This window comes from Odocoileus virginianus, chromosome 10, assembly GCF_023699985.2.
Source record: "Odocoileus virginianus isolate 20LAN1187 ecotype Illinois chromosome 10, Ovbor_1.2, whole genome shotgun sequence".
Lineage (NCBI taxonomy): Eukaryota > Metazoa > Chordata > Mammalia > Artiodactyla > Cervidae > Odocoileus > Odocoileus virginianus.
The window spans coordinates 2547373-2562893 of NC_069683.1; the positions used below are offsets into that span (position 1 = coordinate 2547373).

General features: G+C 55.5%; 1 long non-coding RNA gene across 1 annotated transcript; it reads right to left on the minus strand.

Moving 5' to 3' along the window:
• Positions 1–13243: 13243 nt before the first annotated feature.
• Positions 13244–14100, minus strand: LOC110136752 (uncharacterized). Its single transcript, XR_011489768.1, has 2 exons — positions 13782–14100; positions 13244–13580 (listed from the first exon to the last, which is right to left on the minus strand). It is a non-coding gene; the product is annotated as an uncharacterized lncRNA (long non-coding RNA).
• Between the last annotated feature and the right edge of the window lie 1421 nt (positions 14101–15521).

Genomic DNA, 15521 nt, shown 5'->3' on the forward strand with positions numbered 1-15521 from the left:
TCTTTCCTAAACTGGAGCACAGATACGAGTGGATGAGAGGTGAGCCAGCCGAGGAAAGACAGGCTGGGGCCGTGAAACACTCAAGGGTCCCATCCCGAGGGCACTGAGTAAACCCTGAGAACTTCTTGTCCTTTAATAAGTGGACTCTTATCATCAAATGGCTTTTTTGTGCCCCGAAGAGGCTAAAGCAGAAATGCTAAGAATGAAAAAAAAGAGACCTAAAGCTAACTGGAGGCTCAGATACTATTGTCAACATCAGAATGAAGAGGCTGTTTGGGCAGAAGAGCTTCTAGCACACAGGTGCTAGAAGGCAAATCGAGCCCTGAAGGAATGATGCCCAGCACCCCCTTCTGAGGGGCCTCAGGGTCCGCCCCAGCACCCCCACCTGGGAGGCCTCAGGGTGGTCCGTCCCAGCTTGCCTGGTGATGCCCAGAGTCTTCTCTCAGGTTCTAGCAAGGGACCCAGAAACCCTGTCCTCAATCCCACTTCTTGCACCAGAGTTCAGGAAGGCTTGTCCTTGAAAATTTCTGACCTTGAACATCAGGCACAAACTAGCTGCCTTCTTAAAGCTCCCCAAATCTGAGTCTCTCTCAATTTACTTATTAAGCCAACTAGGACCTGTGGGAAACAGGAAAGTAAAACGGCCCCCATGGCTCTCAGTTCTTTGTAATCTCTCCTGGAAGAATCATTCCGCGAGTTGCGTTCAAGGGATCCTATGCAATCTTTGTGATCAGGCCATGGGGCGGGACCATCCAAACTTTGGATGATCAGACAGGTGTCAAGTACCCTGTGACCAAGAAGGGTAGGTGGAGAGAAGGTCTCCTTTTTCTGCCTGAGAGCCAGGGAAGGAGCTGCAGGCATGGAATGCCAGGGGCACCCCAGCCCATGACCCCGGGGTGCAGTCCTTCCAGGTTAGCCTTTTTTCCTTGCCTGTGCACCACCCTCCCCCCCCCCCCCCCCCCTTTTCTCATGGAGGGCTACTCTAGACCCAGCAGTGATTCAATCTTCTCCACCCACCCTCCAATCAAAAGCTGAGTCTGGGAACTTTGCAGCCAACCAGCCACTCACTCCTTTCCTCCTTAAAGCCTTGAACCTTTAGAAGACACTCTTCTACAACCAGCAGGTGGCACCAAAAACCCTCTACCCCTCAGTTCCAACAACCTTCCTCAACCCTCTCCAAGACTGGTGAGCTGTGATTTAGGACAGGATTAGATCTAGGCTCTGAAGTGTTAAGCACTGTCAAACTCTAGCCGTGCTGCTTAAGTCTCTCCTGACTCAGTTTTTCCATCTGTAAAACGGGGATGTTACTTTTCGGACCCAAGGGCCCACCATGATGCATTTGGTGTCTGGCACATGGACTGCACATGGAAGTGTGAGCTATTCTTCTGATTTACTCGGGGGGGGGGGGGGGAGGGGAGGGTGGCCTTGTAAATTCCCACCAGGGTGGCTGAGGGGTGCCCAGGCAGGAGAGGAAGGTTGATGCCCGGGAGGCAGCCGGCGCTGGGTAGCGCTGCGCGGCCAATGCCCTTTTAACATTGCACTGCTAGTGACAGGTGCAGACAGTAGCACAATGTGAAAAGAGCTCCGGCCCGCAGCAGAGGGGCGCCAGCCCCCCTCCCTGGCCCCTGGGTTCTCCACCCCTTCCTGCCTTCAGCACAGCTCCCCTCCTGTCTCTACTGCCCCTTCTGTTTTTCCTCCACTCCTCCTTCTGTCTTCTTCCTCATCTCCTTCCTAACATGGAGACCACCTCTCCCGGAGGTTTCAGGGCAAGGGGAACAGAGTCCAGTGAAGCAGCCTAGCATTCCGTCTTCACGGGAAGATGACTGGGAGACACCCCCACCCCCAGATCCGGGGGTGCCGTCAAGCCGGGTTTACCTGGATTTGTAGCTCTTGTCAGTTCCCTCCAGAGAGGAGCTGGCTGGCCCAGACCACAGAGCTTTCTCCCCGCTCTGAAGCTCTCTCTCCTTTTTAGTTTAGATAAAAGGAAGGTCTAGGCCTTCACGGGACAGTCTCGGATGAGGGAGAACAGGCCACACAGAGAGACACCCAGGCCTGCAGGCGGAAGCTGTGGGTCAAGTCCCGCCTAGGCAGCTCCTCTCGAAGGCCTTCAAAATCCACTGAGTGGATTCAGCGTTGAGCAAAACGGTGCGCTTCATTCCCTCGCCATTAGAGACAGGCTTGCCTTGGCAGTGGGGTCAAAATCTGTTTCCTGTTTATCCAGGGACTCCGGTTCGGGGGTTTTTCAAGCTCACAGGCATCTTCAGACGTCCCCATCCTACCAGGTCTAAAGGGCTTACAGCCCCGACCTGAGAACGACCAAAGGTTCAGAGTTCGGCAGAGGTCTGGGGTGGCAGGCTCCTGGCTGGCCCGGGTGGGGGGGGGGGGCTGCGGGGGAATTCCGGGGTGCCCCCATCAGAAAGGCTTCTGGGGGGTGCCCTGTGCCCTCTCCGCTGGGAGCTCTTACGGGGGGCGGGGGGGTGTCCCCTCCCACTAGCTCAGGAAGCAGGAGTCTGCCCCCTGCCTTTCCAGGCAGTCTGTTCCTGTAATCGGGGGCCCCAGGCCCACAGTTCTAATGAACGGAGATCCAGGCCCGCGAGGGTCGGTCACCAGCCTCTGCTCTGGGGTTGAGCAAAGCCGTCCTGGTGGGGAACCGGATCGTGTCCACAAGGGGCCGAGGGGCCAGGAGGACCGGCCTGCCAGCTTCCTGGAGGCCCGGGGGAGATGCCCCCCAGGGGGCCCAGATCGCACCCGGGTGGGGGGCGGGGCCGGACTCCGCGGCTCTCACGGCCCCTCCCCCCAGAGCCGGCCCCGCGCTCCGGCCGCCGGCGGGGCCCTCCCCCGCCCCGGGCCCGGGAGCCGCCCCCCGGCTCCTGGCGGAGGCGGGCGTGGAGGCCGAGGAGGAAACGGGGGAGGGGCGGCTCAAGTTCCCCGCGCCCCCCTCCTCACCGGCCACCATCTTCCGGCCCCAGCCCCCCGGAGCAGCGGGGGATGGGGCCCGGCCCGCGGCAGGGAGAGAAAGGGCAGGTGGAGGGTCGGCGGGAGCGGCGGGGCAGGCTGGGCCCGCGGCCATGGCGACCGGAGGGGCAGCCCGGAGGGTCCCGGGGACGGGGCGCGGGGGGCAGGGGGCGCGCCCTCCTTCCACACTCAGCTCTGCGCCCCCCCACCCCCCCGCCCCCGGGACACACACACCTGAGGCTGGACCACACACGGGCGCGCGCGCACACACACTCCAGCCACACTTGCTGCAAGGCTCAGCTTACTACACACTTACCCAGACGGCGTGCGTGGGGGGGAGCCCGCAGTTGGCGCTCACAGCGCACCCCTCCCGGCCCCGCAACTCTTAAGGCAGGGGCGGGCCTCACCCCCGCGCGCAGCCCCCCGGCTCGTCCCACAACTTCTCCCGACGCACAACTCCGCGCTGGGTTTAGCCCCGCGGGCCCTGCGTTCCCCCCTCAACGCCCCCGCCAAGTCCCCTGTGCCCCACACCCCCTGCACACACACACCCTGCGCGCGCGCGCACACACACACCCCTGCGCGCGCACACACAGACACACACACACACCCTGCGCGCGCGCGCGCACACACACACACCCTGCACACAGACACACACACACATGCACGCCCGGGCACACACAGATGGCCCAGCGGAGCCCCCCCCGCCCCGGCCCCACCACACCCCCACTGGAAAGGCGCAAGGAGCCACCCCAGCCCGGCACGCCTGCTGCTCCCCCGTTCAGTTGCGGCGAAAGAAGAAACCAGAAGAGATGCCCGCGCGCGAGGAGACCGCGGGGGGAGAGAAGACGGAGGAGGGGCCCGACCCGCCCCCGGCCCTCGCCGAGAGGATGCGCCTCCCCCACCCCGTCCGCGGCTCTGGCCCTCGGGGCTCCCCGATACCTACACGCCGCGCCTCCTTCCGCTCCTCGGCCCGCCACCTCCCTCTTCCCGGGCCCTTTCTCTGCCCTCCCCGCCCCGGCCTCGCCCCCCGCGCCCCCACTGCCCCCCGCCCCCCGCCAGCCGCCCTCCCGGGCTGGGCTCGGGCCCCGCGGCGGCCGCGGCCGAGGCGAAGGCGGGGGACGCTGGGCGCCGCGCCCGCGCCGGGCCCCCCGCGCCCCCTTCTCCTTCCACACTCCCTGCCGTCCATCTTGAATACTTGGGATTCTTGAATGGAGTGAGCAGGATCCGCTGCCCCAGGCTCCCATTGGCTGCGGGTTCACCCTTTTGAAACGAGATCCTCCCGCCCATTGGCTGCCGGGCTCCCCTCTTCGCCCCCAACCCCCATCCCCCGCGCCCCCCCACGGCCGGCGAGGTCGGGGCGCTCCCAGGCGCCCCCTCCGCGGGCCTCCCCCCACACTCCACGCGCAGCCTCCCACCTCGGGAGGCCAGCCTCCCGGCTCGTTCCATCACGCCCCCCACCCGGCGGCAGGTGAGGGGCGGACCGGGTTCCCGCCAAACGCGGCTCCCGAAGCCGGGCTCGCGGATGCCCCTGGTGCCGGCGTCGGAGACCCTAGGAGACGCGAGAGGTGCGATTTCCTGCCCGCCTCCCGACGCCCCTTGAGCCGAAGTCCCTCTCCAACCGGGACCCTCCTGGCCGTTCAGCCTCAGCCCAGGCGATCGGAGCAGCGCTGCTGAAGCAGCCAGCCCCCCGGGCTGGGCAGGAAGAGGGCAGCTCCGGAAAGATCTGGGCCCTTGTGAGCTGCCTCAGCCCCTGGTTGCCGCGGGGCAGGTCTGACCCTACCAGGAATGTGCAGCATCTGGAGCGCTGCTCCTCAGACAGATCCCCCGGGACCAGCCCGCCCAGCCCCGCCCGGCCCAGTAGTGGGCCCACTCGGAGCTGGGAACCCAGACAGGCACGGGGGAACGAGGGAGCCGGGCAGAGAGCCAGGCCTGGACGTGGGGGTCCCGTTATTTTGGGCCCTGATTTGCCCTAACATGCTTCACGAGGTCACGGTCTCCTCTCTGGGCTTGTTTCCTGATTTACAAAAGTTTGATCCATAACTTCCTATAGAAGTTTCTATGTGAGGATGGAAATGATCTCTACTGTACCACCCAGTGTGCCACTAGCCAGGTGCAGCTACTGGCCTTTTGAAATTGGCTACTATGACTGTTGTTCAGTCACTCAGTCGTGTCCGACTCTCTGCAACCCCATGGACTGCAGCACACCAGGCTTCCCTGTCCATCACCGACTCCCGGAGCTCACTCAAACTCATGTCCATCCAACTGTCTCCTCCTCTGTCACCCCCTCCTCGTTCCCTCAATCTTTCCCAGCTTCAGGGTCTTTTCCAAGACTATGACTGAGGAAATGGGGTTCTGATCCTATCTCATTTTAATCACTTCTAATAGCCACATGTAACCAGCAGCACCAGTTTGGACACTGCAGGACCAGAATGCCGGTGTTCCTGCTGGTGAAGAACATTCTAGAACTCTTGCTTGGCAGAAAGTCTTTTCTCCTTGTCCCTAGGTGCAAAGTCCTCCAGATCCAACGTGCGTCAGTGTCCAGAAAGTGAGGCCACCTTGGTCAGGAATGCTTTCCTTACCACTGTCGGATTGTCGACCTGCTCTGTGGGAGCTGAGATTACACATACCCACGGTGGGGAAGGTTAGGGGTAGTAGAGGATTTGCAAGTTTGCCCAACCTTCATGTTTTTCCAAGGATAAACACCAAGATATTGACCAGAGTTAGGGTGGGAGATGTCCTTGGCCAAAGCTTCCCTGGTAGCTCAGTGGGTAAAGAATCCGCTTCCAATGCAGGAGACCAGGGGTTGGATCCGTGGGTTGGGAAGATCCCCTGGAGAAGGAAATGGCAACCCACTCCAGTATTCTTGCCTGGAAAATCCCATGGACAGAGGAGCCTGGCAGGCTACAGTCCATAGGGTCAAAAGACTTGGACGCGATTGAGCGACTAAACCACCAAATCACCGAGGGCGCACAGCACTTGGTACGTTTTTTCTGAGCTTTACAAGGCGTGTGGGATCTTACTTCCTGGACCAGGGATTGAACCCATTCCACCCTGCAGTGGAAGCATGGTGTCTTAATCACTGGACCGGGAGGGACGTCCTCTTCAGAGCTTTTGTGAGCCCGCCACCCCACCCCCCTACTGCCACCACACTATTAAGTTTATTCAATAAATGCACTTCTCTGACCCAGGACATAAAGGACCTGGGGTGGAATTCCCCCAACCTGGCTGATACCAAGGGACAGCCAGCTCCATGGGAGAGGCTGAGCTCCTGGGTCTGCCAGGGTGATGAGAACATGGGCCGCTCAGAGTATGTATCCTAAATCAGGGTGGCTCAGAGACCCCAGTGTGCACCACCCCCAGCATGAGGAGCAGGAGCCGTTAGGCAGAAGACTGACTCTGGGCTTATCCTCGGGTTGACCAGGAGGCCGAGTCAGCTGTGGCTTCTGCAAGTGGAGTGGACCGGGGTGTGGGTGTCCAGAACTCTGGTGGTTGCAGGCAAGGACTGGTGCATACAGGGCCCTAAGCCAGCAGAGAGAGCGGAGCCACAGGGGCTGCCAAAAGGGGCTGCAGCACCTGCTCGAGCCGGAACGGTATTTGTCCTCTTGGAGGGCATCTGGCCGGGTGATGTGCTGTGGGTAAGGGGATGACCCAGAGCTGCCTGGGGAACGGCTTCTGTGCTCAACACTGCGTTATTATAGCTGAAAACTGCTAAAAGGCTGCTCCGGGGACAGACGGGTAAGGAGTTCAGAGGAGGCAAGGATGGCTCCCAGTGGGGAAGGGAATCTAAGAAGGCGTCCTGGAGGAAGTAGCATCTAAGACTTGAAGATGAGAGAAGATTTAAAGGAAAAAAGAGAAGGATTTCCCTTGTGGTCCAGTGGCTAAGACTCCATGCTTCCAACGCGGGGGGCCCAGGCTTGATCCCTGATCAGGGAACTAGAGCCCGCATGCCTAAGGGTTTTCAGGCCATGACTAAAGATCTTGTGTGTTTCAACGAACATCAAAGGTCCCACCTGTCACATCTAAGGCTGGCGCAGCTTAATTAGTTATTAAACAGAAGGCAAGAAGATGGGAGGAAGGAAGACCAGGAAATGGCAAGAAGAGGCAGCAGCACAAAGTCTGGAAGGTGGGGAAGCGGCGATCTGTGCTTAGAACGGGCTGTCAATTCCATGGGAACCCAGGATGTAGGAAGGAGAATGGCCAGGATGGAAAGTCAGGCCGAGACAGGTGGTGGCAGCCCTGGACACTTCCCGCTGGGCCTGGCTCAGCTCCAGCGACATCATCTTTCTTTCTTTCTTTTTGACACCATTTTTCTTGAAGACGCCCCAACCCTTTCCCCTGCTGAACAGCGAGGCTTCTCAACAGTTCATCAGGCTCCCAGCGCCTCCACCCTTAGCCTTCTGCGGCTTCTACCTTCGTCTGCAGGCCCCCCTTTGCATTCCACCAACCTCCTTCCCAGGGCAGAGTGGCCTCTGGTTCCCCTCTAGGGAATGGACTCCTCGGTCTGCCTCAGCTCCGTGTCCAGCCTCCGGATCCCCTGTGCCGGGAATGAGCTGCACAAAGGCCCTTTCTCACTCCTGTCTGTGCTCAGCCCGTCGGTCAGGCCCTCCAGGCTCCTCTGTCCATGGAATTTTCCAGGCAAGAATCCTGAAGTGGGCTGCCATGTCCTTTTTCACTTACCACATTTTAAACTCCATTCCATCTTGGGAGTTTAAAATGGAGGCCGGGAGACTTACCTGGTGGTCTAGTGGTTAAGACTCCACACCTCCACTGCAGGGGCGCAGGTTTGATCCCTGGTTAAGGAACTAAGATGCCCCATGCTGCTTATCTGGGGTTGGGGTGGGAAATGAGGGCCAGGAGCAGATAGACATGGTCTAACTTGTTATCAGTGCAGTTCAGTCGCTCAGTCATTTCCAACTCAGACCCCGTGGACTGCAGCACGCCAGGCCTCCCTTTTCATCGCCAACTCCCGAAGTCCACCCAAACTCATGTCCATTGAGCTTGATGCCATCCAACCATCTCATCCTCTGTCGTTCCCTTCTCCTCCTGCCTTCAATCTTTCCCAGCATGAGGGTCTTTTCCAGTGAGTCAGCTTTTCACATCAGGTGGCCGAAGTATTGGAGTTTCAGCTTCAGCATCAGTCCTTCCAATGAACACCCAGGACTGATCTCCTTTAGGATGGACTGGTTGGATCTCCTTGCTGTCCAAGGGACTCTCAAGAGTCTTCTCCAACACCACAGTTCAAAAGCATCAGTTTTTCGGCGCTCAGCTTTCTTGACAGTCCAACTAACTGTTAAATCCTAACTTGTTATAGGAGTGTAAAAAAAAAAGGTACCAGGAGCTATTTGGCTCCAGCCCCCGCCCCTACATTCTTTCCCCCTGTCTGGGAGTTCTGGAATGCTCCTGGGCTCTTCAGTCGCCTTTCTTCCTCATTGTCTGGGTCCAGGGTCACTCTGGAGGTGGCCCTCTGCCTTTCTCACTGATCTCCAGAGTCCCTCCAGACCTCTACTTGGATATGTGTGTGTGCAACAGACCAGTCCATGAGATCAGTCATGTCCGACTCTGTGCCCCCGCCCCGCCCCTTGGACTGCGGCCCGCCAGGCTCCTCTGTCCATGGGATTCTCCAAGCAAGAATACTGGAGCAGGTTGCCATTTGCTCCTCCAGGGGATCTTCCCGACCCAGGGATCAAACCCGTGTCTCCTACATGTCTCCTGCATTGCAGGCGGATTCTTTACCGCTGAGCCACCACGGAACCTCTTGGAGCTGGGTAACTGTGAGCACCAGTCCTCTGCCCCCTGGAAGGACTGGCTCCGAAACATTGGAGACACGCTGCCTCTCCGACTGAATGTCAGAGGAGGGGACCAGGCTTCATGGCTCCTCGCTCCGCAAGCTGACACAGGCCTTTCCATGAGGAGCACTTTCCTTTCCCCTCCTTCTACAATGAGGTGTTTTGTATCTTCTCTCATCTGCTTCTGTGTCTGAGGGCTTCCTGTGTGGAAATATCTGGGATTACTGCTGGGAGACATTCCTAGCCCCCGAGGTGCTCCTAGTTGAGGGTTGAAAGGCAGACACACCAAAAGGAAGTCAGAGAGCCACAGGTGTCCAGATAGGTGCGAGAACCTTCTCTCGGAGGCAAACCCACCTCCCTGAGGTCTTGATGCTGGTCTTGCTTCATCAGTTGCCCCATTTACTTGCGTCTCCAACCCCCTTCCAGGAGCCCAGAGCAAGAGTCAGCGAGTTGGAGCCCACAGACTGGATCCTGTCCACCGCCTGCCGCAGACTCTTCTGTTTGCTTGTTTGGGACGTCTGCGGTTCTGTCTGCTTTGGGGGATCTGCTCTTTGTTTTTGTGGTTGAGGTTCCCCGGGACGCAGCCCCTTGCCCCTTGGTTACACTGCCTATGACCGCCTTCGCGCTACGGTGGCCGGGTTGAGTGCTCATCACCGCAGAGATCCCACAGCCAGCCCAACTTAGTCTGTTTCTTAGCTGGCTCGTTACAGCAATGGTCCGTGGATGCTTGGGACCCTGATGTGTCGGAAGGCTGTACCAGCACTCAAGGAGGGCCACTGAAGTTGCCCCGAGATGGGACTGGGAAGATGTAGCGGAGGTGTTCGCTGTCAGCCCACACCTAGGCTCAAATCAGGCCAAGCGGCCACTTCTCACAGAGCCAGTCGGCTTTCCGCATCTCTCCTTCACGTCCCGCTCACTCGTAAACCTGTGCAGTCCAGCCTCTGCCCCTCCTTTCCGCAGAAACGGTTCCCACTAGGACCACCCCGACCCCCCCAAGCCTGGTCCGTCACCCTTTGCTCAGTCTCAGTCACGCACGAGCTCTCTTTAGCATCTGCCTCTCTTGACTACATCCGTCTTGAAATTCTGGTGGCTTCCAGGAGACTAGAGCAACCTTGAATTGCCTCTTATTTCTTCAGCGATTCCTTGTCGGGTCCCTCCCCTTGGGTCTTCTTCCTTCCCCTCCTGCCTAAGCACATGCTCTGCACACATTTGCCCAGGGCCTCCGTCTTCCCTAGAGGTTTCTCACTGGGACAAAATCATCCCTTTGCCTGCTTTTAATATTAATACTCATGTCGATGTGGATGTCTTTCCAGCGTTTAACTTCTGAACGGACAGCCCAGATTTCCATCTTCCTGAAAAAAAATCTCTGGCGGTCCAGTGGTTAAGACATTGCCATCCAATGCAGGGGATGTGGGTTCGATCCCCAGTCAGGGAGCCAAGATCCTGCAACCTTGCGGCCAAAAATAACCCCAAAGAGAAAGCAGAAGCAAAACTGTAAGGAATTCCAGAAAGGCTTTTAAAAATGGTCCACGTTAAAAAAAAAAGAGAGAAGCCCAGGTTTGTAAGAGAATGCTGCAACTCCTCAAATGCTTGTCTTTCTGAGCAGACAAGCTGATTTCGTTCACTATCACTGTCAGAGGCACCGTGCTGACCCCTGCCCTGCCCGGTGCATGACTGCCTCGCCTCCCGTCTCCCCCTCCATGGCTGCTCGTCCTGAGAGGTCTGCCCTCGATGCGTCCCTCCTCAGGGGCAGTCTCATCCACTCCTGCAGTTTCAGCGGTCACCTGTGCGTGAATCACTGCCCAGTCCATCTCTGGGTGTGTTTCCAGCTGCCACCTTGCATTCCCAGCATATGAGGTAGGTGTCGGGTGTTTCTGCCTGCCCAGACTCCATCCTGAACCTGGTAACTGCCCCTTAGCTTTCCTTTGGGGAGACAACTGTTCCCTGCTTCCCGCCACGTGGTTCACCCAAGGCTGACCTCATCTGGCCCTTCGGGGGGCAATCCCAGAAGCCAAGTGTATCAGTCGTCTCTGGCTGTGTGACAAATTAGCCCAGAATTCAGTGCCTTAAGACAGCACACATTTATTTTCTCGCTGTTTCTGTAGGTCGGGAATCTGGGCAGGCTTAGGTTGGGTCCTCGGATCATGGCCTCTCATGAGACTTCAACCAAAGTGTCCCCCAGCGCTTGGGTCTCATCTGAAGGCTCAACAACGCTTGCAGAGTTGTGGGCAGGATTCAGTTGCTCACGGGCTGTCGGACTGAGGGTCTCGGCTCTTTGGTGGCAATTGGCCGCGCTCAGCTGCTGGCCACGTGGGCGTCTGCCCCGTGGCGGCTTGCATCAGCAAAGCCAGCAAGTCTGCTAGCAAGATGGAAGTCAAAACCTTCTGCCGCCTAATCCCAGAAATGACCGCACCACCATGTTGCTGTATTTGATTGGTCAGAAGTAAGTTACTCAAGAGGAGAAGATGACACAAAAATATCATCTAGGAAGCAGATTCACTGGGGGGACAACTTCGAGGCTGTCAAGCACAGAAGTTTTAGCCAGTTAAACCACAATAATTGAGTCAAAGCCGGGTATCTAATCAAAGTCAATCGGAATTAGACCTGAGAGTTTTGCCAGGACTTTGGAGAGAGTGGAGTTGCTGGCATTGTTCCGCAGGAGACGGTAAACTTGAAAGCGCTGGAGGTCATAACCACTGCCTTCTGGAGGAGGATCAGCCTAAACTGGAAATGGATTAAGGAACAAGAAGGCAAGAGACGGGCAGAGAGATATGCCTGATACAGCCACACTTACAGCAGACCCTCTAGAGTCTTCGGTTATATAAACCCAGATGTTCCTTCTGCTTCCATTGGTTTCAGACGAATTCTGCCACCCACAGCCAGAGGGATCCTAGTGGATAAAATGTCTCAGAAATACCTGGATTCAGTTTGCCCAAATCCAGTTCAATGATCTTACCTTCGTCTCCCTCACAAAGCTGCTGCTTTTCCTAGGTTCTGTTTTGCAATTGAAAGCATGACACAGATGCTTAGGGCGAAAACCTCGAAGTCATTTTTGCCCTTCCTCATCTGCTCTGGGGGTGGAATAGCCCGTGCAACATGGATTCTATAGAACGGTAGGAGAGACTGTTTTCCTTCGCAAAGACGGAGGAGGCTCTAAGGTGACCCAGAGAAATGTAAGCTAAACAAGGCAGGTTTCCTCCTAGTCATTTGAATCCTACAGAATTTCTAGAGATGAATCACATGATTTAGAGGTGGAAAATAGTGTACCTGACTGTCATATCAAAACACCACAGACAAAATGAAGTTCTGACAAGCTGCCTGGTGACCTTGTTGTTTGGAAGGCACTTTGAGTGAAAATATTCACTCTAAGGCAAATTTTAAGAAATTGTGTTGTTGGAAAGTCAGTCATACTTTCTTTGTCATCTTTCTTGTTAGAGTCCCAATCGTAATTCTGATTTTCCCATTCTTTCCCTATGCCACTTTCATCCAGAACTGCCCTGAATCCTGTGCGTTTAGATGCTATTCACCTGTCAGCTTAATATCCACCCTGGGGTTTTGGATCATCCTCTGAAAAGTCTTCCTTCCAATCTCCCCTCTTTCAGAGTGTGAGTCCACAACATGGACCTCAGACCATTCATCTGCCCCAAACTGTGATGGCTCTCTAGTGCCCAAACCACATTTTCTAACCTCTATTGGGTTGTTGGTTTTTAGTTGCTAAGTTGTGTCTGACTCTTTGCAACCCCATGGACTGTAGCCCACCAGATTCCTCTGTCTATGCAATTCTCCAGGCAAGAACACTGGAGTGGGTTCCCATTTCCTTCTCCAGGGGATCTTCCCAACCCCGGGATCAAACCAGTGTCTCTTGCATTGGCAGGCAGATTCTTTATCTCTGAGCCGCCAGGAAAGCATTTAATGGGTTAAGGACCCTTTTTTAAAAAGCTGATGAAATCTATGGGTAAGGTAGATCTTTCTAGAAAAATCTATATTTTGTGTTTTGATGTACATTTCAAGATTATGAACCCTCTGGAGTTCACTACATATTGCGCCCACCTTTCATCAATTTAGGTTAGACCTTCATACAGAGAATACATTCCAAACTTTTTTTTTTCATTCCAAACTTCTTAGCGTGGCATTCAATGCCTTCCAGACTGAACCCTACCTGCCTTTCCAATTGCAGCTACCGCCTCGTGCAGTCACGGTTAGTTTACGTCTGATTCCCCGTCAAGCCCAGAGTCTCCCTGAGAGCAGAGTGTGCCTTTCAATTTTTCCTTGTTACATCTCCCCAGACAGAATGACAGTTTCTCAGGGGCAACAGTCAGAACACTTAGCACAAGATCAATTGTTAGTTCACTGCTAGATTTTTTTAAAAATTATTTTATTATTGTAAGAATGCTTAATATTTAACATGAGATTTACCCTGCTAACAGATTTTAAAATGTACAATGCAGTATTATTGACAATAGACACAATGTTGTACCGCAGATCTCTAGAATTTATTCATCTTTCTTTTTTTTTTTTTTTTTTTCAGAGACAGCACAGTAGCTCAGTTTTATTTTCTGTAGTTAACAATCACCAAACAAACTAAGTGGACCCTGAGCCCCGAAGCAGCAGCACAAGCACTAGATGAAGCCCCATCAAACTAAATCAGAAAGCAATGCGCTGGGGAACGATACTTGAGGCTAGGGCACATAGGCTAGGTTTTAAGCCCCTCTTCTGTGATGAGGCTTAGCATAAAGGGGGGGCACAAAGTGCTGTAAGGTCTGCATCACCGTGTGAAGCTGGTCCAGACAGAAGGCGATGGACGTCTGGAGCAGGCCAGGATCTTCAGCAGTCAATTGGCTAAAAGGGAGGGAAAATGAAATTCAAGTTCCCACCAAGAAGGAGGAAGAGGAGCATGTCCTCCCTCTGTCCCCGCACACTGACAAGCCCGGAGCACCACACTTCTCCTCTAGGCTTAACGCTCTATTATGGCTCCTCCTGGGCTGAGACTGGTCACCGCCCTCCACTCCCTCCCCGGCCCCGGCCCCCTTTAGAACTGACAGAACCAGCATGCGGCCATTAACATCGAGCTCCTTCCGAATCGGCCCTCGCAGTTGAGTACGTGGAGTCAGGAAGTGGCGGGCGACGTCTGCCTCCTCGTGCGATGCGAAAGGCACAGTGAGGCTGCTGGTGGAGATATGGTTAAGGCACCATCCACATTACTCATATGGCTTGTACGTCAGGCTCCCTGCTCACCGAGAACCGCCTTCTCCCACAAGGCCACCACTGGATACCCTGGATATCACTGCCCAACCCTCTGGATCCCTTCAGGTTGCTTTCCTTCACCACTATCCTCTGGCAGCCAGACCACCTCAGACCCATACCCTCCACCCCCGCAGAGTACCCTCCTCCCACACTTTAGGCCCTGCCACCTGCAATCCCCAAACCACCCCTAGCCCACACCCCGACCCCTGTGGCTGCTTGGCCCACTGGGGCTCCTGGAATAGGATACAACTGGTAGACTCGGGTCCTCAGAACTCCGGCTCCAGGTGCAGCGTCTCCAGCAGGCCCTGGTGCGTGGGGTGCCCCTAGGATCTGTGGAATGGCACCGGCTGCACCACCTGCCTCTCCGGCAGCACTGGGTCCTCTGGGATTAGCGTGGTCACCGGAGCCGCCAGGGACTCCTCGACTGACGGCGTCACCAGGGACATCTGGGTCACCAGGGCCACTGCGGCCACCAGCGCCACCCAGAACGCCTTGACCACCACCTGCTGTGCCCGCTGCAGAGGCCTCGGCAACTGCGTCTTCATCGGCTGCCCTCGTGACTCCTCCATCGTTTGCCTCGGACTCCATCTTGAACGCTCTGCCTCTCCCTCTGCGGCGGGAAAGACTGAACAGTCTCCACAGATACCTGCCCTGTAGTGAGACCTGCAACTCAGCAGAGCGCCTGCGCAAACCCACCCTGGTCCTGCCTCATGATTGGTTCCCACCCACAATGGGCGCCCTGCTGAAGCTTCACGCATTCATGCGCCATGTAGCCCCGATGCCTCATCTTGCTTATTTAAACTTTATGCTGGTTGATTAGTAATTTTCCATTTCTCTTTCCCTCCAGCCCTTGGCAATCACTGTTCCATTCTTTGATTCTGAGAGTTTAACTAACTGGGAAATGTCATATAAGTGGAATCACACAGTATTTGTCTTTCTGTGATAGGCTTATTTTATTTACTGTAATATTGTCAAGGTTCACACATGTTTTCACTCATTGTGGAAGTTCCTTCTGCTTTTAAGGCTGAATTCTATTCCACTCTGTGCCTTTACCACATTTTCTTTTTTTTTTTTTTTACATTTTCTGTATCCATTCGTTGTCAATGGACATTTAAGTTGTTCCCACATATCAACTATTGTGAATAGTGTTGCAATGAGCAGCTAGATTTATTAATTTCTAGCAGCAAAAGGATTTTAGGGTGACCTGACAAGCCAGTATGATTCAATGTCCTATGCCCCAAAGCTGTATCTGCAGAAAGCCCTGATTTCAAAACTTTCCAGTTGTTGTGGACCCCACAGTGACAGGAACTGTTCAGACACTGTGCCATGATTTTGGTTTAAGAAAATATAGGTCTCCGCTGGGGAACTTCTTACGGCCTTGGCCAGTACTAATATCAGGAATTGTTTTCGGCAGCTGGAGCCCTTTGGGACCCTGGAGAAACTTAAAGAACCGGCTCCGCTGGTGGATTCTCAGGTGAGTTTATTGATTTCATATTGCAGCTCTCAGCTCCACCCCCACCCGCAGAGCAAGCCAGA